Source organism: Leucopleurus acutus, assembly GCF_964270905.1.
Source record: "Leucopleurus acutus genome assembly, chromosome: 2".
Classification (NCBI taxonomy): Eukaryota; Metazoa; Chordata; class Mammalia; order Artiodactyla; family Delphinidae; genus Leucopleurus; species Leucopleurus acutus.
In genome coordinates, this window is record NC_139143.1 from 54,806,803 (window position 1) to 54,831,682 (window position 24,880).

At 38.5% G+C, this 24,880-nt stretch overlaps 1 protein-coding gene and 1 pseudogene across 2 annotated transcripts in view; both read left to right on the forward strand.

The window, feature by feature from the left end:
• Positions 1-24,880, forward strand: part of NMNAT2 (nicotinamide nucleotide adenylyltransferase 2) — a gene marked incomplete at its 3' end in the record, with an annotated part of 193,365 nt that overhangs the window by 12,279 nt on the left and 156,206 nt on the right. The window lies entirely within an intron of this gene.
• On the forward strand, positions 2,102-4,006 carry LOC309957378 (large ribosomal subunit protein eL22-like; annotated as a pseudogene). The gene has a single exon. The product of its transcript is annotated as a large ribosomal subunit protein eL22-like (transcript).

Sequence of the window (24,880 nt, forward strand, 5' to 3'; positions counted from 1 at the left end):
ATAGTGACTATTCCAGAAAACAAGGCAAAAGCTACATAGACTTTTATTATCTAGGCTCAAAAATCACATAGTATCACTTCCATCTTACTTAGTCAAACCTGCCCAGATTGGGGAGTACAGGGGCTAGACCCATCTCTTAATAGAAGGAGTATCAAAGAATCTGTGGCTGTAATTTTAAACTGCCACAATACAGCTTAAAATACATGCTATAACAGGGAACTATATTCAATATCCTGTGATAAACCATAATGGAAAAGAATATAAAAAAAGAATGTCTGTCTGTGTATAACTGAGTCACTTTGCTCTACAGCAGAGATTGGCACAGCATCATAAATCAAGTATACTGCAATTTTAAAAAATAAATAAATAATAAAATATATGCTATATTCTACATGAATTCCATAGATTAATCTTCTAATTCAATAATTCTTAATAAACTGGGAGAGGGTAATCCCTTCACAATGTGTGTGTGTATCAAATCATCACAATGTACACTTTAAATGTCTTATGAATTTGTCAGTTAAACCTCTAACAAAGCTGAAATAATTCATTCTCTGACTGTAACGAGTTTAGAGTTTATCTCATTGAATATTTTTATCACAATGAATGTTTTTCTATTTAGTTATTTTTCATTTTCATCTTTCCTTAATTCATATCTTCTTGTTTCTTAAGCTTTTATATATTTTTTTAGGTATTTTATTTTTTAACTCTTTGAATGCATTTATTGTAAAGTCATTTTAAGATTACTTGCCAATATGGACTTCTATTCCAGTGGGAATGGATCATCTTCAGGGAACAGAGATTTCTATAATATTTTTTAAATTGAAATGTAGTTGATTTACAATGTTATATTAGTTTCAGGTGTACAGCAAAGTGATTCAGTTTTATATATATAAATATGTATTCTTTCTCAGATTCTTTTCCATTATAGGTTGTTACAAGATATTGAATATAGTTTCCTGTGCTATACAGTAGGACCTTTTTGTTTATCTATTTTATATATAGCAATGTATATCTGTTAATCCCAAGCTCCTAATTTATTCCTCCTCCCCTTTCCCCTTTGGTAACCATAAGTTTGTTTTCTATGTCTGTGAGTCTACTTCTGTTTTGTAAATAAGTTAATTTGTATCATTTTTTTAGATTTCACATATAAGTGATATCATATATTTGTCTTTCTCTGTCTGACTTACTTTACGTAGCATGATAATCTCTAGGTCTATCCATGTTGCAAATGGCAACACTTTATTCTTTTTTATGGCTGAGTAATATTCCATTGTATATATGTACCACATCTTCTTTATCTATTCATCTGTCCATGGACATTTAGGTTGCTTCCATGTCTTGTCTATTGTAAATAATGCTGCTATGAACATTGGGGTACATGTATCTTTTCTAATTAGAGGTTCTGTCTCTTCTGGATATATGCCCAGAAGAGGATCATTTAGTAACTATGTTTTTAGTTTTTTAAGGAACCTCCATACTGTTCTCCATAGTGGCTGCACCAGTTTACATTCCCACCAACAGTGTAGGAGGGCTCCCTTTTCTCCATACCCTCTCCAGCATTTATTATTTGTAGACTTTTTGATGATGGCCATTCTGACCAGTGTTAGGTGATACCTCACTGTAGTTTTGATTTGTATGTCTCTAATCATTAGTGATATTGAACATCTTTTTATGTGCCCATTGGCCATCTGTATATCTTCTTTGGAGAATATAATATATTATATACCCACATATATAAAAACCCTCCACCTAACAAATAGAGAATTCACATTCTTCTCAAACACACATCAAACATTTATAAAATTTGACCAGATATTTTAATGAATCACTATAGTACAGACCACATTCTGTGATCAGAATTTAGTTGAATTAGAAATTCTCATATGTTTGAATACTTAAAAGCACATTCCTAAATAACTCATGATTTAAATAAAAAATTGCACACCATTTAGAAAAGAAAAACAAAGAAAATACATGATAAAACTTGTGTAATACAGATAAAGCAGTCATTTGAAAGAAAGTTATGACATTAAATGCATTTATTAAAAATTATTTCAGGGGCTTCCCTGGTGGCGCAGTGGTTAAGAATCCACCTGCCAGTGCAGGAGTCACGGGTTCAAGCCCTGATCTGGGAAGACCCCACATGCCACGGAGCAACTAAGCCCGTGCGCCACAACTACTGAGACTGCACTCTAGAGCCCGCGACCACAACTACTGAAGCCTGCATGCCTAGAGCCCGTGCTTCACAAGCCACTGCAGTGAGAAGCCTGCGCACCACAACAAAGAGTAGCCCCCACTCTCCTCAACCAGAGAAAAGCCTACATGCAGCAACAAAGACCCAACACAGCCAAAAATAAAATAAAATAAAATAAATTTTAAAAAAATTATTTCAAGTGAATGAACTAAGCGTTCATTTCAAGGACCTGGGAAATGAATAGAGTCAACCTCCCAAAATACCATTGATCAATGAATCCGAAAGCTGATACTTTGAGAACACCAATAAAACAAATTTCTAGCAAGCCACATTGAGAAGAAGATAGCACAGATAATATTAGAAATTCACCCCTGCACCTGGCGATTTGGGACCCATGGAATGGTGTGACTAGGCAGTATAACTCCAATGGGGCTGCATTTGCCTGCACACCTTCACCAAGCTACTCAGCCCCACGAGTGTCCAGCCTTAGGACCCATCCAGCTATGGGGCTAGATGATGTGATTCCAGGATATGTCACCACCTCTGAACAAATTTTGTAAGAATTTCTGTCTCGAGTTCACCCACCTCCTTTTCTGCCTCCGCTGCCACCATGGTGCCCATGAAAAAGCTTGTGGTGAAGGGGGGCAAAAAAAAGAAGCAGGTCCTGAAGTTTACTCTTGACTGCACCCATCCTGTAGAAGATGGAATCATGGATGCTGCCAATTTTGAGCAGCTTCTTCAGGAAAGAAAGTGAATGGAAAAGCTGGGAATCTTGGAGGAGGTGTCGTAACAATCGAAAGAAGCAAAAGCAAGATCACTGTAACTTCCGAGATGCCTTTTTCCAAAAGGTATTTGAAATATCTCACCAAAAAATATTTGAAGAATAATCTCCGTGATTGGTTATGCATAGTTGCTAACAGCAAAGAAAGTTACGAATTACATTACTTCCAGATTAATCAAGATGAAGAAGAGGAGAAAGACGAGGATTGAAACTCAGTTATCTGGAGTATTTTGTATGAATTTTTAAATAAAATTTAGTAAAAAAACAAAAAAAATTTTCTCACTTTTTTTTTTGTAATTTATCTTTATTTTTATAATGGAGTATAGCTGATTTTCAATGCTGTGTTTCTTTCTGCCGTGCATCCACTTGATTCACTTACAGAGAGACATCAATAAATTCTTTTTCAGATTCTTAAAAAAAAAAAGAAATTCAAAGGGGGACATAATTAGAGATACAGTAGAGATTAAGAATATCATTGCTTATACTATACAATTTATAATATTGAGTGGCTTTATGTCAATAAATTGAAAACTGAGGTAAAACTTACAATTTACCAGAAAAATACAAATTAAAAAGTTGACTTAAGGAGAAATAGAAAATCTAAATAAATCAGTCATCAACAAAAGAGATCAATAGTCCACAGTCTCTCAAACCCTTCCCCCATCCCTTGCCAAAGAAACCATGCCAGGTGGTTTTACAGGTAAGTTTTACCAAATTTAATGGAACAGACAATCCCATATTATATAATTATTCCCGACAATAGAAGTAAAGATAACCCAGCTTATTTTATGAAGTTACTATGATACTGATACCAAAATAGAAGAATTCTACAGGCAAAGAAAATTATAGATGAATCTCATTTTTTTGAACACTGATATGAAAATTATGTACAGTAATTAGGAAATCAAATCCAGCAGCGTATACAGAAAAAAAAAACAAACATCAAGCACAAATAAAGTTTACCTCAAATATAAAGGTGCTACTAAAATTTAAAAAGCATCTGTAATCTACTTTATTACCAGATTAAGGAAAAGGCCCATATGCTCATCTCAGTAGATACAAAAGAAACATTAGGGCTTCCCTGGTGGCGCAGTGGTTGAGAGTCCACCTGCCAATGCAGGGGACACGGGTTCGTGCCACGGTCCGGGAAGATCCCACATGCCGCGGAGCAGCTGGGCCCGTGAGCCATGGCCGCTGAGCCTGCGCGTCCGGAGCCTGTGCTCCGCAACGGGAGAGGCCACAGCACTGAGAGGCCCGCGTACCGCAAAAAAAAAAAAAAAAGAGTCTATGTACCAGTTCAAGGAGGGTCCAGTACCTTGAAACAAGGTTTAGCAGGGTAAAAGGATGGGGGCTGGAAGTGCTGTTTTAGGTGGGATGAATCGGGAAGGCCTTCCTGAGAAGGTGAATTTTAGGAGAGAGAGAGAAATGAGGGAGCAAGGTCTATGTTTAAGCTCGGAGGAAAGTACATTTCAGTCAAGAAAGTATGGCAAATACAAATGCTCTGAAGCAGAAATGAGCTTGGAACATTGGAAGAAAGAAAGAAAGCCTGTAAGGTAAAGTGGAATTAGCACACGGGGTAGGATAGAAAACTATTGCAGTAGTAGGAGAGAGACATTGGTGGCTTGGACTTGTTTAAAAGTGTTGAGAAGTGATTGGATTCAGGATACAGAACAGACAACTTGGTGATGGGGATTTGAGGTGTGAGGGAAAAGTTTCAAGGCTGACTGAGGTTTTTGGCCGACATGCCTGGTGAAGCCATTTACTCAGATAGAGATAATTAAGGAGTAGCAGAAGGTGAAAAGGGGCAGGAAAGGATAGCCACTACAATTTCGTTGGTATTAATAAAACACTGGAAATACCCCCAAGAATGAATGTATAGGGTACCAACAAAGTATGGCATATTGATTTGATGAAATACTATACAGAAGTTGAAATAACTAGTATCAATACATGGATGAATCTTGAAAATACTCTGCAACATCAAATTGTAGCATATTATATTCAGTATGATACTATTGGTAAACTTTTTTTTTTAACATCTTTATTGGAGTATAATTGCTTTACAATGGTGTGTTAGTTTCTGCTTTATAACAAAGTGAATCAGTTATACATATACATATGTTCCCATATCTCTTCCCTCTTGCGTCTCCCTCCCTCCCACCCTCCCTATCCCACCCCTCTAGGTGGTCACAAAGCACCAAGCTGATCTCCCTGTGCTATGCGGCTGCTTCCCACTAGCTATCTATTTTACGTTTGGTAGTGTATATATGTCCATGCCACTCTCTCACTTTGTCACAGCTTACCCTTCCCCCTCCCCATATCCTCAAGTCCATTCTCTAGTAGGTCTGTGTCTTTATTCCCATCTTACCACGAGGTTCTTCATGACCTTTTTCTTTTCTTTTCTTAGATTCCATATATATGTGTTAGCATATGGTATTTGTTTTTCTCTTTCTGACTTACTTCACTCTGTATGACGGACTCTAGGTCCATCCACCTCACTACAAATAACTCAATTTCCTTTCTTTTTATGGCTGAGTAATATTCCATTGTATACATGTGCCACATCTTCTTTATCCATTCATCTGTCGATGGACACTTAGGTTGCTTCCATGTCCTGGCTATTGTAAATAGAGCTGCAGTGAACATTGTGGTACATGATTTTTGAATTATGGTTTTCTCAGCGTATATGCCCAGTAGTGGGATTGCTGGGTCGTATGGTAGTTCAATTTTTAGTTTTTTAAGGAACCTTCTTACTGTTCTCCATAGTGGCTGTATCAATTTACATTCCCACCCGATCTGTAAACTTTTAAAAAACAGATACCAGATATTGATTTTGGCTACAAATATATAAAACAAAAGCATAACAACATGGACTAGATTTGTACCAAATTCATGTTATTGGTTGTCTCTAGGGAATGAGAGAGAGAAGGGAGTGAAGCTGTGAAGGGCAGATAGGGGACTTCCCCTTTACTGTACTGAAGGAAAATATGAAAGAGTAACATTTGTTCATTTTGGGTAATAAGTACATGGATGGTTTATATTATCAAATGTACTTTGAAAATGTGTTTTCATGAAAAAAAGGCAAAGAAAGGCTGAACAGTGTCTAGGAAGATGGGCCCAAGCCAGTCCCATGCTTCAGTGGAATGACTTCAGGAGCACCTAAAGGCCTGAATGAGTTGACAGCCCAGCAGCACCCAGCATGGGCTGACAGATGGCTTATGATGGTGATGTACTGGCTGCCAGTGCTAATAGACAGTGGCTGCAGTCTACATGGTGTTGGTCCCCAAACCATGTCCACACCCAACCCCTGCCCATAGCCTAAATGCAGTACCCAAACTAAAATTTAAATACAACCCAAAAAAAAGGGAGAAAATTGGTTAAGGTTATATTTCTGGCAATGTCAGGATGGACATTGACTTTATGCTGCATTTTTATGTTAGAAAAGAAGAAAGCAGCACGGGGAACTCTACTCAATTCTCTATAATGGCCTATATGGGAAAAAATCTAAAGAAGAGTGGATATATGTATATGTATAACTGATTCACTTTGTTGTAACCTGAAACTAACACAACACTGTAAATCAACTATACTCCAATAAAAATTAAAAAAAAAGAAGAAGAAAGCAAGGATGAATAGTGATGTAGATAAATTTCTCATTGGGAAGAAGACTGGGTTGTCTTGGGTTGGGAAGGATAGAGGCAGGGGGAGGTGACCTGATAAACTGAGAGAATACGTGTGGCAAGAATAATGAAATGAACTAGCAGGAAGCCCAGGAGCTGTGGTTCTGGTGAGAGGTGTGAATTTACAATTAGCGATGCTGAATGGCTCCAACTGGCTGTGACCACGGGACTAGGAGGGTGAAGGTGGAGACAGCTGGGGTCTCCCTCCTTTTCTCCTGATTTATATTTGGTGATCTATAAAAGAAATGTTTTCTCTTTATTTTACAAACTGTAATTGTGAATGCTGGTAATTAAAGTATTCTGTTCATCGTTTAATACTTCATATATCTGCAGAATTACAGAAATCATGAAGCTAGAAAACCCTAGAGAGGTTATAGTCTTCCCCCTACTTCCAAAGTGTCAAGGCCAGAATTAATGTATATATAAGGACCTCTTGGTATAAAGAGTCTTTAACCTTTTGAGGTAACCTGCTTAAATCTCAATCACTTTTGATTTAAGATCAACTTATTATCTTAATCCAATACCTCTCTACTTAGGGACAAGTTCTTGAATTCAGTAAGATGAGGAGGGAGTTCCCTGGCAGTCCAGTGGTTAGGACTCCGTGCTTCCACTGCAGGGGACATGGGTTTGATCCCTGGTTGGGGAACTAAGATCACACAAGCTGCACGGGTGTGGTAAAAAAAAAAAAAAAAAGTAAGATAAGGAATTCTGTCTCATACTACAAATGGAAAAGATAGGTAAATGCCCTGTACACTTATCCTAAGTTGTCACTTCCCTAACTATCTTTGGTTCTCAGGTTATAAAAATATACACAATTTTTCCCAATCAAATTGTCAAAGATCAAAGCATTTGATAAAATACTGATTTAATAGAGATTTAAGGAAGTAGCCACTCGTACATAGTTGGTGAGTGTATAAGGGATAGAGAACACTTGGGAAATAGCTTTCAAAAGTAAAAATGTACATACCCATAGACACAAATTGCATTTCTAGGTGTTTATTCAGTGAGTCTACTAATGCAGTATAGTTAATAATATGAAAGATTGGCAGCAATATATCCCTCAATAGAATGATGAAATAAAATAACACAGGCATTCAGTGAACACCACACAGCTGTTAAAATAACCAAGGCAGTAGCTCTCCATATATTAATATGGAAGGATATTTAAGATATATTGATAAGAGAAAAATCAAGATAGAAAGCAGTATGTATATTATGCTAGCGTCTGTGTGAAAAAGAAAGTATGTGTATGTTTGTAAACACACAGAATATCCATGGGAGGATATTTAAGAAACTGGCGGTAATTGTTGCCTCTGGAGAGGAAAACAGGATCACTGAGGGACAGAGGAAGGAGAGAAACATCCTTTTAATGGTATGCTGTTTTCTGTCCTTTGCATTTTGTATCATGTGAGTATGTTATCTATTTACAAATAGACAAAAAAATTAAAAACAAAAAAATCCACAGCCATGCAGATAGTCATTTATTTACTTATTAAATGTAAATAGATACTCCCTTACGCTGAATGTTATTCATAAAACACTGCACCAGCAGTTCTTGGACTATTGAAAAGAAATACACCACACAGTCAAGCATGGCTTCTTCAAATAGAGCATCATTCTGCAAATTAATTTCCCTTCATGTAAAGACAACAGGTGACTTCTTAAGTGGTACAATCTGTGGATCATTAAAGAGCCATCTAACCCCAAACATCTTCTATTGTTAACTTCCTCCAGTTCTGGAAACCCCTACCGTGAACTTTCTTTTTTGGGATAAAGGCACTGCATTTTCAGCAAGCCCTTTTTATGTTGCAAATGCATAACATGGTGACGTTAGGGTGGATTTATTCAAGTAGTCCCCTAGCAGAAAGCAGTTCCTGAGGAATGAGGTTGGTTTTGGTGGGAGGGAGTTAAAAAACAAAACAAAACAAAACTCTGATGCATGCAACTCTGCAAAGGAAAGTTTATATCCTAGAGATTTGCCAAATGATAGTTCCTGGGTAGTAACAGGCATTATAAAGGCACTGAGCGTTTAGGAGAAATGGAGAAAGCATGCATCTCTGTAGAAAGTGCAAATATAAACCCCACCCAGTTTTCATGAAGCAAGTATAGTAGTGTGAAGCCCTACACTGAAATTACAGGAAGATCAAAAGTCACAGTAATTGGGTATAGCTTGACAAATGTCGGTGTCCCTCAGTATGTTTTTTTTTTTTTTTAGGTATAAGAGTAATATAACCTGTTATAAAATGGTTTCATACACATAATATACCCCAATATTAAACAATATGTGTTCTGAATAATAGTAGCCTCTTTGGATGTTAATAGATGTTGCTAAATAATGTATTCTATCACCAAATAAGTTTGGGCAACAATGGTTTAATAGAAGTTTTTTTCTTGGTGAGACATCACAGACCCTATAACATGCAAGTATGTATTTCCCAAAGGGAAAAAAAAAAATGCAATGTGTCCAAAATTAGCTTCCCACAGATCCTTAAAAAACAAAACAAAACACAGCACATCTTATGAACTAATGTTATGCAGGACAGTGGGGAATAGTTGATCCTTCCTATTCCTGCCCTGGCCTCCCATTTCTATCCTGATGATCTCTTCCATCTTGTTTTACCTTACCCTCCCCTGAATCATTACATATGCTCCATTAGGATGTCTATACTTAGAAAATGTTGATGACATCAAAAGTGATGATGACCTTCATGCAAAGTCTTCCATACCACTTACTGCCATATTCCTATACATGGGTACAGTAGGAGTCTCTGCATTTTCTGACCAGTCACAATGTGTGTAACAAGACTCAGGAGATCAGTGTCAGATTGGAGCAAGCCTGAATGTGACATCTCATTGTCAGTGAGGCCTATTCTTTAGGTGTCATGGTGCTCTCTGTAGTCTGGTCTTGCCTTCTCTTAGTCCTCAAAGACTGGGTTTAGGGCTTGGCCTTAGGCCTCTCTAAAGCAGTCATAGTGCCTTTTTCCACTCTTCCATGTTTGATCATCTAAACTCCTAAATTCTTAAAGGCTAAAATTAAATTTCATTAGAGTTAAAAACTCCAGACCATAGAATGCCACCCATCTCTGGCCACTACAAATGTGACATGACTTGGGAGTGGGATAGCTCTGGCCAACATATTTTCCTAGGGTAAAAGATAGCAGTAGTGGTGGCACTGCTGGTGTTTTTCCTCAAGAGAAGCTGATTTTATATATATGTAAAATCAGAATAGGGCTTACTCCAGCCCTTAGTGTCCATCTGAACATTTTATCTCATTCAGAAGAATTACGAATCCATCTCTAAAGAGCTTTGAAAAATAATTTCTCTTTACTGAAGTCTTTAAGAGGTAGCAAAGTGGTGAATCATATAACATAACAAACAACAGAACTTTAAAATCCTGCTTTTCTGTTTGTTTCCCCCAAAACACCCACATCACGGAGGAACTGCTGTCAAAATGCCCCTTTTCAGCTTTTTAGTCACTCGCCTTATCTCTCACTTGTCTACTTTCTCTTTCCACTTCCTCTTCCTTCCACATGTTTTCCACTGCAAGTAATTTCTTACCTTTTAAAACATTAACATAAATCACTTTAGCTTCTCCTCCAGCTATTTTTTCTAGCTCTTATCACCTTTTCTTCCTCTACCTCCCCCCACTTAGCCCATTAACTCAACATGGAAGCTGGGGGAGAACAGAGGGAGAGAGAAGATAGTTCTTACATGTTACACTTTTCTTCTGTTATATACATATACACATAACATGTTATATGTTATGATACATATTTAATGTTATATGTATTATATAATATATAACATATATGACATAATATGGAATGTCCAGCAGAGCCTCATTATAACACACTTTGCCACGTGTCCTGTAAGGCTGCTAACTTAATGTACCAATCAGTATTTTCTGATACTCCAGTAACTAGTTCTCTTTTCAAAGTTCATGCCCTATACTCAATTTCACAGTATAGTAAATGGCGTTCTAAGAAGTCTCTCCAAAGATTGTGTAATTAGGCTGAGTGTGATTAAAACAAATGGGCAGAATATCCAGGTATTGGTCATTTATATAAATAAAGCCAGCCATCTGTCTATCTTGCTCTGGTCTCACATGGGAAGACCCTCTGATGTTTTACCTGTGCTCAGCAAGATAAGGAAAGCACTAAGTAGGAACTAGGTCAGCTGCCTTCCACTGCCTATCACAGTCATCAAAGCAAATTTCTTAGGCTTAGAAGTTTCGTGTCTTTTAAATGGATTCTGTGTTCTCTTTTCTTCTATACAAACCAGAAAGGTATTTGTAAAACATCCCACTGTCAAGCAAGTTTATACATCACAGTGTATGTGTGTGTGTGTGTGTGTGTGTGTGTGTGTGTGTGTGTAGGCTTGTGTGATTATTCTCAACTTATTTTTTGTCTTGCATATCTAATTATTTACTGAAAGAATGTTTCATATGTAAACTATGCAAAAACACATATCTAGGCTGAGTATAAGATTTTAGAATCAAAATTAAGAACTTCTTCAGAGAGAAACAAAACTTGAAAAAGAATAGAAAATGTTAGAATATACTTCCCGATCTTCCTGCCACTTGATCTTGGTCAGAGTGAAATCAGGATTCAGTGTTGAGGACCACATCCTGTTGCCATGGGAATGATTGTACTGTCACAAATTTAGTACTATGACTTCATGGTGAAAAGGAACAGATGGTCTGGAAGAGAATGAAGGCCTAGGGTTAGCAAAATTGTTTGGGGAATAAGCCATCTTAGATCCTTTTTGGAAGTAGGTGGGAGCATAAATAATAAGCAAAAACTACTTCACTGTAGTTTTACAAAAGCCACTGAGCAAGAAAGAGCTTAGCCAGGTAAAACTACAAAGCTCATTTCCAATGGGAGAAAAAAATATTTTAATGTAGGATGAAGCACAGGTAAAACTTACAGCTTACGGTATTCCAAAGCTGCCTCTTCACCCTTCGCCAGCCTCTTACTTGACCACTGTTGAACTTAGTAATATCTAGAACCCTTAGGGCCAGCAGTAAGGCCCATACTGGCCACATTTCTTTTACACTGTCCCATTTTTAGGTATTTCTGGCTTCAGTGTTGGTTTGAGTCTGGCATCCCGAGCCATACATTTCCAAACGGCCTCAAGAACACAGGCTTAGATAGCTGCGCTAGCAGGGTTGAGGCCAGCTGTAGGGGTGTATGTAGCCAGCTCATCTTACCCCTGAGTGGTCATGGGTCCAGACCTAATCTCCAGCCATGTTGGCACTCTGGAAAATAGTCTCCACTAAAATCATTCATCCTTAGAAATACAGTTTTTAACTATTTTTTTAAAATATAAATTTATTTATTTTTGGCTGCGTTTGGTCTTCGTTGCTGCACGCGGGCTCTCTCTAGTTGCGGCGAACGGGGGCTACTCTTCGTTGCGGTGCACGGGCTTCTCGTTGCGATGGCTTCTCTTGTTGCGGAGCATGGGCTCTAGGCGCACGGGCTTCAGTAGTTGCAGCATGCGGGCTCAGTAGTTGCAGCATGCAGGCTTTAGGGAGCTCAAGCTTCAGTAATTGTGGCATGTGGGCTCAGTAGTTGTGGCTCGCAGGCTCTAGAGCACAGGCTCAGTAGTTGTGGCACACGGGCTTAGTTGCTCCGCAGCATGTGGAATCTTCCTGGACCAGGGCTCGAACCCGTGTCGCCTGCATTGGCAGGTGGATTCTTAACCACTGTGCCACCAGGGAAGTCCAGAAATACAGTTTTTATTTGGAGTAAAGGCAACAAGAGAGATTTCCCATCACTATCAACCTCTGGGAATGATTACCAAATAAATTAACCAAGAGAAGCTAACATTAGTTAGCAACTACTATGCGCCAGCCTAAGTGCTTAAAAATTCTTTTGTTGCTGTTTTGAAATAACTTTAGATTTACAGAAGAGTTGCAAATATAGTTGAAGAGCTCATGAATATCCTTCATCTAGCTTCCCCTAACATTAACATTGTTTTATAACCATAGTACAATGGCTGACACTGTGAAATTAACATTAGTACAATACTATTAACTAAACTACTAACTAAATTCTGATTTCACCAGTTTTTCCATTAATGTCCTTTTTCGGCTTTGAGACCCAGTCCATGTTAGGCTTGGTCATTGCATCTAAGTTCCCTTAAATCTGTGATAATTTCTCAGTCTTTCCTTGTTTTTCGTGACCTTGACAATTTTAAAGACTACTGATCAGGTATGTTGTAGAATATCCCTAAACTGGGATTTTTCTGATGTTTTCTCATGACTAGACTAAACTTGGAAATGATATCACAGAATGAAGTGCCCTTCTGATTACATCATATCAGGGGTACCTGGTATCAACATGACATAACTGATGATGTTAATCACATGGTTAAGCTGGAGTCTGCCAGTTTTCTGTACTGTAAATTTACTATTTTTCCCTTTCCATGCTCTATTTGCTAGAAGAAGCCCAGTCCAGTCCATACTCAAGGAGAAGGGAATTAGGCTTCACATTCCAGAAGGATGATTGTTAAAGAATTTGTGAACAAATGCTTAAACCACCACAATAATTAATGTTCTTTTTTGAGAGGTGAGGTACTTTGAAGCTATGCAAATATTCTGTTTCTTCTTAGCTTCACCTGCTAATTTTAGGGGATCTTTCTTGAATCAGTTATCACTGTGTTGCTCTAATGGTGATTTTCAATTTCTTTAATTCCTTCTATATTATTATATGGAATTCTCCTGTAACAAAGATTTGTCCGCCACCCAATTTATTTATTTATTTCACTTATTTATAGCGGTATAGACTCATGGATATCTATTTTATTCTTTGAATTATAATCCAATACTGTAATTATTTATTTTGTTGTTCAGATTGTTCCAATTTTGGCCCTGGGTCCTGTGTCCTTTTGATATACCCTGTGCAGGAAAGAGTTAACACAGCAGGCCAGAGGCTGCTATCTTTAGAAGGGCCTGCTTGCAAGGTTGCCCTTGGCTGGCATCTGTGAACTTGGCTTGTGAAAACTTCCCCACCCTGATATGGAAAATTCTCTATACTGGTAAGGTTGTTTTGCCCACTTAAGACACTGAATACCTGTTTCCTTCTGAGAGGCTGGGATTTTGGTAGATGCCAGCCAAAGCATGCCTACATGACTAGTTCCCCCAAAATCCCTAAACGCTGAGTCTTAAATGGGCTTCCCTAGGAGAAACATTACACATGTGCCACTGCATTTTCACTGCTAGCAAAGGGAACACACCTAGTGTGTCCTCTCCTGGACCTCTGGTATAGAAAGCCTGTGGGTGGATTTCTCCAGACTCTGGCCAATGTGTCTTTTTCCCTCAATTATCTGCTGTGTAACCTTATTGTGTCATTGTGATAAATTTTAGTCATTAGTACAATAATATGTTGAGCCCTGTGAAGTCCTTCTAGCATAATACAGAATGTGTGAGCAGTCTTGGATGCCCCAAAGACCTTATCCCTTAAGGGACATGCCTTATCCTTTATTTTTTTTAGCACTTCCTTACTTTGTGACACTACAAGAAGCTCCAGACTTGTATTTTCCTCATCCCAGTCATAGAATCAGCCATTTCTTCAAAGAGTCTTGGTTTCTTTATTGGAGAATGATAATTAGGAAGCAAGATCGGGGTGCTCATCACTAATGGGGTGCCATTGCTTCTAGGCCCTTTGAGCAGATAGAAAGGGAAATGTATGTATGTTTGCTGACTCATATGTACACACAAATTTATATTTATTTCTGTATCTTTCTACCTGTGTATACACACATAGTGAATTCATACATATAGAATCAGTTTTAATCTAGAACTACAGGGTTCATTCTAGCCTTCTCTGCTTGTTTGTAACTTCTTTCTTTGACAGTGAGAAACCTGGCTTTCATTAGCTACAACTTATTTACTTATTTGTTCAACCCTAGTATACATGCATAGTAGTTTCAGAATTGCTAACTTATACCCCTGTGAGAAACAAATTTACCAAGAAAAGTAAGGCATTTATGTACAGTTGCATTTACTTTAGCCTTATGATAGCCAGTCAAAACACATTTCCAAAATTACTTTGGTCAGCTCATTTTCTCCCATCCATTTCAGTTAGGTTATATCATATATTTGTAATACAGTTACATTTGTTAGTCTGCATTCCATCCTGGGATCCTCCCAACCTTACCCCCATCATCCTGGTTGATTCTGAAAATTTGCATACAGTAAATTTCACTCTTAGTTTTACAGTAAATTACACCTTCTTAGACTAGGTGTAACATTCTATGGGTGTTGACAAATGCATAGAGTCACATATCCACCACCACAGTGATTTCCAACACCTAAAATGTGCCTTGTGCCAGCCCCTTTGCAGTCAACCTCTTCCCAACTCCTGGCAACCACTGATCTGTATTTTCTGTCTCTACGGTTTTGCCTTTTGCAGAATGCCAGTTAAATAGCACCATACAGCATGTAGTCTTTTAGATCCGGCTTCTTTCACTTACCAAATGCATTTAAGATTCATCTATGTTGTTGTGTGAATCAAGAGTTCATTTTGTAAAAATTGCTGAGTAGTATTCCATTGTACAGAGGTATTACAATTTGTGAATCTGTTCACCTCTGAGGACATCTCAGTTGCTTCTAGTTTTTAGTGATTATGAATAGAGCTACTGTAAATGGTCATTAACAGACTTATATATGTACAAGTTTTTCAATTCACTTTCATAATTACCTAGGATTGAGATTGCTGGGCCATATTATAAGTGTATGTTTTACTTTGTTAAGAAACTACAAACTAGCTGTACCATTTTGTATTTCCACAAGCAATGACTGAGAGTGCTTGTTGCACAGCATTTTAACCAGCATTTGGAATTGTTAATTTAAAAAAAAATTTTAGTCATTCTAGTAGGTGAATAGAGGTATCTTATTATAATTTTCATTTTCCTAATGATTAATGACTTTGAGCATCTTTTCATATGCTTATGTGCCATTTGTATAATTTCTTTGGAAAAGTAGCTCATCTTTTTTTTGGAGGGGGGTTGTTTTCTTGTTGAGTTATAGCAGTTTTTTATACTCTGGCTCTAAGTCCTTTATTGGACATGTGAATCACAAATATTTTCTACAGCTCTATAGCTTGTCTTGTCATTCTTCTTAACCATGGTTGTTCGTTTGTTTGCAAAGCCAAACTTTGTCATTTTGATAAGACCCATTCATCAATTTTTTTTTCTTAATAAATTTATTTCTTTATTTTTGGCTGCATTGGGTTGCTGCATGCGGGCTTTTCTCTAGTTGCATTGAGCGGGGGCTACTCTTCATTGAGGTGCATGGGCTTCTCATGGCAGTGGCTTCTTTTGTTGCAGAACACGGGCTCTAAGCGTGCAGGCTTCAGTAGTTGTGGTTCACGGGCTTAGTTGCTCCGCGGCATGTGGGATCTTCCCGGCCCAGGGCTCGAACCCGTGTCCCCTGCATCGGCAGGCGGATTCTTAACCACTGCACCAGCAGGGAAGCCCAATTTTTTCTTTTTTTGGATTGTGCTTTTGATGTTATATCTGAAAACTTATCACCAAAACCAAGATGATGCAAATTTCTATATTTTCTTCTAGAAACTTGATATTTCTACATTTTACATTGAGATGTGTGGTCCACTTTGAGTTAATTTTTGCATAAGGTGTGAAGTCTGTGACATGGTTCTTTTTTTTTTTTCCCTTTCTTTTGCATATGTATGCTGAATTGTTTCAGTACCATTTATTGGAAAGACTATACTTTCTCCATTGAACTGTCTCTGCACATTGTTAAAAATCAGTTGATTATTTCTGGCCTCTTCTGTTCCATTTATCTATGTGTCTATCCTTTTGCCAATTCCACACAGTCTTGATTACTGTAGCTTTATGGTAAATCTTAAAATTGATATATATAAGTGTATATATACTATATAAATATAATGTATATATTGTATCCTGTTTAGTTATAACATCTGAGTCTACTTATGATGATTGTTTTGTCTATTCAGGCTGTCAGCCTATTGTATTAAATGCATTATCTCAAAGTTTTCAAATGCGTCTAAGAGTTCAAAGAGGATTTTTTAAATGTGTTTATATTTTATGATCGTCTAAGATTATTCTCAATCTTGTCATATAATGTTAGTCCCCATGTTTGTTTCTAGGTGAGTAGCCTAAAGTAACAGCATATAATATTAAATGAGTGGAAAAGCATGTCAGACTCCTATTAATTTGCATCTCTTAGAGTGTTAATAAGTGTCTTGCATATATGGCTGTACTCATATTGATTAGTTTTACCAGTTATGTGGGCAAAACTAGCTTTTATAGTGATAAAATTAATTGGAAAGATGTTTTCACAGAAAAGTACTTTGGTTTAAGCTTTTTAATAACTTGAAACTTTGATTAAAATTGATGAAAATGACATAGTGCCAACTAATGAGTAGTGGCTGACCTAATACGTAAATTTACTTGCATCATGTGAAGGATAAATGATGTCATGCTAATTATACAAAAGCAGTGCTTCTAGCAGTTTTAATAGAGGAGTAGGAGAATTAAGTAATCTGCACCATAACAGTTTCATATTGCAAGTGGTTATATTGCTTCGATATGGTTTTCATCAGCCCAGTTTTAACAGGTTATTGGCAGAAGTGTGGTAGCACAAACTTAAAAAAAGAATTTTGTACTAACTAGTATTTTTCCCAGAATTGTATTTTGGGGTACATTATTGAATAATGAAAAATCCAATATTGGATTTGGCGTTAAAAACAAATTCATTGTTTAAAATGAAGAGCAGTAACAATAACAACAGCCCAAATTTTAGTCAGTCAATCTCAAAATTATATTGTCTCATTGCTTTCTCCCCCTTATTTGCAATTGGCATCTGAGTCCTTTGAACAGAGGTAGCCCTCTGATGTACTTAAGGAGGCAAGTTGGTGATCTATAATGGCATCAGGGCACTTGGCAAAGGAAACAAGTAGGACTTGAAATCCATCTAGAGGAAGAAGCGTCTTATCTAATTTACACAGAGGTGTCGAATGGGGTAATGGCAGCCCTACTTGAAGAATCCTTTTGTTTGCTAGGTCTGTTGTATCAGTCAGGATACATATAGTTGCAAATCACAGGACATGTGACAAATAATGGCTTAAGCAATTAACACATTTATCTGGAGACAGATGGTTCCAGGGTTGGGAAGCAGCTCAATGATGTCATTGAAGATGTATCTATCTATCTATCTATCTATATATATATTTTTTTTTAGTTTGACATCCTTGAGTGTTGAATGTTCCTCCTCAGATAGTCATCTCATGGTAACAGAATTGTTGCTGCAGCTGCAAGATCACATTTTCATACAATTGTATTGAACTCCCATCTCTTGTCTCTATCAGGAGTAAAAATCATTCCCAGGAGTAAATTACTCCTCCCACCCCAGCCTAATTTCCCTCATGTGTCTTTGGCCAGAACTGGGTCACATAGCCTCACTGGCCTCAAAGAGAGCTGGGAATGGCAGCCTAAAAAAAGGAAGAAGAGAACTGGCAAACAACAGTGTCTACCACAGGCATAAAAGAAAAGTATCTTTCTTACCATCTGTCTCAAAGGCCACCTCCAAGTTTGGTGAGCAAAACAGCAGCTCAACCACCCTCTTCTTTGACTCTGGAATTTCTTTCTTAAATAACTTTGCAATCTCTATATTATCACACTCATTCAGACTAATTGGAAAGAAGATAAATTGAATTAGTTTGATATAAAAATATAGAATAATTTTAGTAACTTGTGTGTCTATCACTTTAAAGAGCACCTTTTCAGTGAGGACTGGGCTAACCAGAGAAGGCCAAGAACTAATCCTCCCCAGGAAGTGTTAAGCAATGAACACTAATCACCTGGGATAAATGTATTCTTTGTACCCAAATGGCTCTACCAAGCTTCTTAAACATTTTTTTCTGTACTCCCCCTGCAGCCTGTTTAAGATGTGCATCTTTTATGTATATGTAGAGGAGTGGCTAATCAAGGGAGCAACTAAAGGAAACTTCGCTCATCCCCACAATTCCAAAATCAGGGCCAGATGCATCTGTGTTTATCATCATGCCAGTTACCCAGAGGACTGAGGACTGTCGTCCTTTCACCAGATACTGAAGTGTCCTCCAGGCAGAGGAAATAAATAGTAGAACAACTCCTTTTGATTCCCCTAATTGACTGCTTATTCATCCTTCCCTCTCCCACGCCACGTCTCAGTAGCTATTTGTACATGACTCTGCCCCAGTGGAGACATCTCTCTCTGTTCCCCAAGCAAGATCGCTTGCCTGTCTTCACTTTAGAGTAGGACTGACAGAGATGATAGGAAGTATGAGAGCTGAGTGGGACTGTGTGGAAGGTGGACACAGACATCAGGGGCCCCCTGTAAAGAAGGCATCCCATTCACCATGAGGCACACCAGAGCACTCAAAGGGTCCTGTCTTTAATGTGACCTTAGAACCAAAACTTACTCTTACTTTGCCCCAGTGCCTTTCTCCATGATGAGTAACGAGAACTCAGCCAGACTTTTAAGCACAAGAATGACTTTACTATAGAGTATGGGAACATCAAGCCAAGACTATTTACAAAATGCCAATTTTACCTATGCAGCGTAGAGACTGAATCCACTTTGCTCCTTAACTCCACTCCCAGGCCACTCAGGTCCTACCTCTCAGGGCTTAATGACTGGGAAAGAACAAAGAAAGGCACTTCCTAATTCTGAGTAAGGCAAAGGTCTTGATGACTGGGCTCTACAGCCTTTGTGTTCAGATTTAAAATAGCATGGTTATCATCCTTGACAGTCTGAATTCCTCAATTCTCCCTCATTCTTAAGCCAAAGTGATTTCTGTAGCCAGCAGCCTGGAGTAGGACATTGGAATTTGGAATCAAGGGTCTGATCTACTCACTTACTAGCTGTAACCTTGAGGAAGTCACTTAAACTCCCTGAGCTTTGCTTTCTTTCCCCATGTGAAAAATCCATAACAGAGCCTGCAAAAGCTTAGTTCACAACATCATTTATTACAAGAATCGAATAGAATAACATGTGTGAAAGCACTGTCAGCTCTAAATGGCTCCACACATATAAACAATTATTGGATCAAGTTCTTCAAAAAAACTGATTATTAATTCTGCTCTGCTATTCCCTTGTAGAACCCTAGGGTTCTGTACTCATTTTTCTCTCTCTCTTTTCCCAGTCATCATCTATCATTCTGCTTGATTCATCCTCCCCACCATCTCCCTTCCCCTACTCGGGAAACACACACACACACACACAAAACCTATAATTCTTTCACCCATTATTCTAATTCCTGTCAATCAATTTCTTATTCATTGCATATTTACATTTCCAAAATAACGGCATTTACATATAATTTGCTCTTGCCTACACAAAAAGTGGGTACAGCTAGATACAGCATTTAAGGTGATGTGTCATGTAGGTTTCAATTCAGGAAACAGAAACAGCTCTAGGTATTTCAAGCAGAAAGGGATTAAAAACAAGGGACTCTGTGCTTAGGAAATTCTTTGAGAGTACTAAAGAAACTGAAGTTAGGTGCCACCGCATGACTCTAGATTTCAAGGGCACACCATGACAGCTGTAGTCCACAGGAAGCTGCCAAACTGCCTCTCAACACCCATGACTTCGGTGACTAGAATTTAGGGGCTACTGGATGTGGGTCTGGCTTCAAACACACACCAACAGTGTTGCTTCGCAGCAAGAGCAGTAGTAAGATGGCTTTCTCATCACTTTTGCCTTCCAAATCACACAGGTCATCCCCTGGTAGAATGTAATTAGTATCCAGAAGTCTGACTGCCAGAGAGTCTGAGAAATGTTGTTTCTAACTTTTCAGGCCCTAAAGTTCACGAACATACATAGAGGGCTTTGAAGATGGATGTCTACTTCCAGCTGACAATAACCTGTTCCAGGGTGTGACTTTATTCCTTCCAGAATGGACAACACAACCGTGGTCTAAAAGAGAGCTTGAGAGGAGAGGGGAAGAACAGGCCCACCGACCTTATAGTTACAGATCTTATAGTTACAGGCCTTACTAATTAATACCTGGTAGGATTTATTTGGTGCAGTCCTTTTCTTAGTTTTTAAGACATCCAACTCAGAATAGGAGTAAAAATATTATGCACAGAGTGGAGCCAGTCATAAGGAAAAATCATTCCACATTTAGGAAACCAGTGGTTTTTGAGCCGTTGCTATGTGCCAGACTGTGACAGTCACTGGGGTATAACAGCGAACAAGACAGAAGCTGTTCCTGCTCTCATTGAAGTTTGGGGTGAGTTGGGTACTAGCCAGGTTGACTACCCAGGTTCAAAGCCTGCCTCCCCCACTTATTAGCTGTGTGAACTTAAACAAGTTACTCGTGTAAGTCTCAGTTTCCTCAGCTGTAATGTATAATCAAAGAACCTATTATACTTAACTGAGATTCAGTGAAAATTAAATGGGATAATGAATGCAGAGTGCTAAGCACACTGCCTGGTTCATGCTAGGGTCTGAATAAATGTTGGTGAAGAGTGTGAGCAAATCAAAAGGCAATCACCATGCAGGACACTGTGATAATGCTGTGATACAGAAAAAACCAGCACCTATGAGGAGAGGCATTAACTCAGACCTACGGGGCTCACAGAAGGCTCAGGAAATAAGTTAAGTCGATTTAGGTTTGCGTTTGCTGGCTAAGAGAGCATGCCACATTTGATGCCTAAAAGTAGTTCATTGTGGCTGTACTAAAGGGAATAGGGTGAAGAGAGCGGGCAGTTAGGAGCCAGATCATGAGGGGACTTGTTCGACTTTTAAGAGTTTGGATAGTATTCTGAGGACCGCAGGAAGCCATTGAAGGATTCAAAGCCAGAGAGTGATACGATTTGATTTATATTTTAGGGAAATATCCCTTTGGCTGGAATATGAAAAATGGCTTAGGGAAGGGAAAGATTACTGGCAGGAAATCCAGCCAGAATTCTTCAGTAATTGAAGAGAGAGAGAGAAAGGTGTCCTGAAGCTGAAAAGTAGCAGAGAGATACAGAAAAATGGAACAATTCTGGAGATACTTAGGAAGTAATTGGATGGAAAGTAAGGTATGCGTTTTTTTCCCCCACTATCCCACCTCTTCCCTTTGTCTCGCTTTAGTCACTTCCTTTTTTATATAAATTTATTTATTTACTTATTTATTTATTTTTTGGCTGCTTTGGGTCTTCGTTGCTGCACGGGCTTTCTCTAGTTGCGGTGAGCAGGGACTACTGTCCGTTGCAGTGCACGGGCTTCTCATGGCGGTGGCTTCTCTTGTTGTGGAGCATGGGCTCTAGGCCCACAGGCTTCAGTAGTTGTGGCACGTGGGTTCAGTAGTTGTGGCTCGCGGGCTCTAGAGCGCACTTAGTAGTGGCGCATGGACTTAGTCGCGCCGCGGCATGTGGGATCTTCCCGGACCAGGGCTCGAACCCGTGTCCCCTACATTAGCAGGCGGATTCTTTTTTTTTTTTTACGGTACGCGGTCCTCTCACTGTTGTGGCCTCTCCAGTTGCGGAGCACAGGCACTGGACGTGCAGGCTCAGCAGCCATGGCTCACGGGCCCAGCCGCTCCTCAGCATGTGGGATCTTCCCGGACCGGGGCACGAACCCATGTCCCCTGCATCGGCAGGCGGACTCTCAACCACCGCGCCACCAGGGAAGCCCGGCAGGCGGATTCTTAACCACTGTGGCACCACGGAAGTCCCCTATTCACTTCTTTATTCATTTAAATTGGGAAACAAAAATTCTTTAACAAACTTATTTTCTTAGGGAACAGATCAGTGCTATAATAGTGGTCTCCAGATGCAGATACCCCATGCTAATTATTTAACATAGTGGAGACATTAGTATTGCAAATTTAGGGCCACATGGAAAAAAAAGATGGAGTGGGGACTGTATTTGCATTCGGCTTTTGCTTTGGTGACCCTCACAATCTGCAACATAGTTTAGTGATCACCATCCATTCTCTTGTTAGGATAGTCTTTTTTTTTTTTTAAATGAGGTGTCATTGGGAATTCCTCGGCAGTCCAGTGGTTAGGGCTCCACGCTTTCACTGCCGAGGGCCCAGGTTCAATCCCTGATCAGGGAACTAAGATCCCACAGGCCACATAGCATGACTCAAATAATAATAATAATGTGTAATTGACATATGACATTATATTAGGGAATTCCATGGCGGTCCAGTGGTTAGGACACCTCACTTCCACTGCAGGGGGCATGGGTTCGATCCCTGGTTGGGAAGCTAAGATCGCACAAAAAAAACAAAACAAACAAACAAAACCCCCCAAAAAACATTATATTAGTTTCAGCTGTACAACATAATGATTTGATTATATGTATGTATTGCAAAATGATCACAATAAGGCTAGTTAACATCTGTCCCCATACATAGTTACCAAAAATTTTTTTCTTATGATGAGAAGTATTAGGATGTACTCTCTCAGCAACTTTCAAATATGCGGTACAGTACTGTTAACTATAGTTACCGTGGTATTCATCATATCCCAGGATAATCTTTTGATCTGAGCTACTTCTCTAGAGCCATTGTAGAGGTAATAAAAGGTATCATGTCACACCATCTTTATCATTCCTCCTCTAGTTCCCAGGCCTGTTTTTCATGGGGGAGTTTAATTTTGGGGTGTTGAGGGTATTAGAAGTGGAACCCCAACTGCTTTCTACATCTTCTATGTTTGAGAAATGATGGGATTGAAATTCTAGGTTATATCTGACTTAACCAAATTGTGAGGTATTGATGTAATGGAAAAAATATTTTGTATTTTACATCCCCTATCCTTTATTTAATGCTCCCTTGAACCGAATGTGTTTTCCATTTGGGTGACTTAAAGGAGGGAGGCAGAGATATTCTCAGATGCCATTTCAAGGAATTATTTTACTTCTTAATTAATTATACTTCTTGCTAGGTCTGTTAGAACTGATTTTTCTGTCTCTTGGGAAAAGAGATCTTTGGTCTCAAGATGAAAGTAATGATTTGTACATGCCCCTCACCCTATTATCTGAAAGAAGTCATGATAAATAAATCAGCAAATATCTGAGTTAGTTGAAGAAATTTGTTATTTTTAATGGTATACAATGCTTATTGGTTATAAAGACCCATGTACTTTTTTTCTTCACTGTGGTGCCAGCAAAATTGGCATGTTTATAATTGATGATCAGGTTTTAAAATTTGGAAACATCTTTCAATTTTGAAATATGATTAGAATAATTAGAGCAATCATAAGTTTGAGTGAGACTTGGGAGATTTAGAGCTAGAGGAAGGAGGATCTTAATCTTAGGTACATTTTTTTTTTCTAATCTTGGGGACATTTTTCATCCCACAGATGTAAAAATATCTCCTTGGGGGGAAAACGGGAGAATAATGCCCATCACTTTAGCTGTATCCCTGAAGATGTTTATCTTGAAGAGAAGCGGAGAAAACAAAGGAGAAAGAACTATACAAATGTAGAGAACTGAAGAGAATCCCAAGGAGTCATGGTTTTCTCAGAATAATATTTTTTTCTCAGAATCATTTTTACCAGGAAACATGAAATAAATATTCAATACCTGAATTGATCCCAGGAACTAGGGAGCCACATTTGTCTGTGTGACTTTGTGCATTTCCTATGAAGGATGATCTCTAATATTATTTTGGAACCCAGCTTCATAAACATGGAATAGTTTTACCCTGACTTGTGATGTAAATGGATGATTAATCCGGACTAGGTAAATAGGGAGATAAGTGAGCATACATACCCACACTGCTAGACTTTACATAGGCACCTTTCAAATCAGACCCAATAGACACTTAAGCCTGCCCATCAGAATAGATATTTATTGCAGGGAAGGTTCTGGGTTGGACTGTCTGCCTTGAGCCATTTGGAAACTGAACTGGCTGGAGCAGATTGCAAAGTTTAGGTTGTGGGAGAATGACTCAGGCTCCTTTCCAGCCTAAAGCAATTAACCGGTTGTTGGAAACTTGAAATATTGGACCAAATTATATTACCTAAGTTAAAATAAGCACCCCTGAGAATAGATCACGATATATATTAAGGTACATGTATTATGCAAGGGTTGACGTTCCTATTTCTATAGCTTATGGACCAGCCTTGGAATCTTCACTGAGAATAAATTTGTTGTTAGTGTGTTTTTTGGTATTTGTTTTCATTGGTTGATATATATGTACACTATTAGCACATTCCCAAAGCCATTACCCTCTAAGATTGGAACTGCCAGAAACA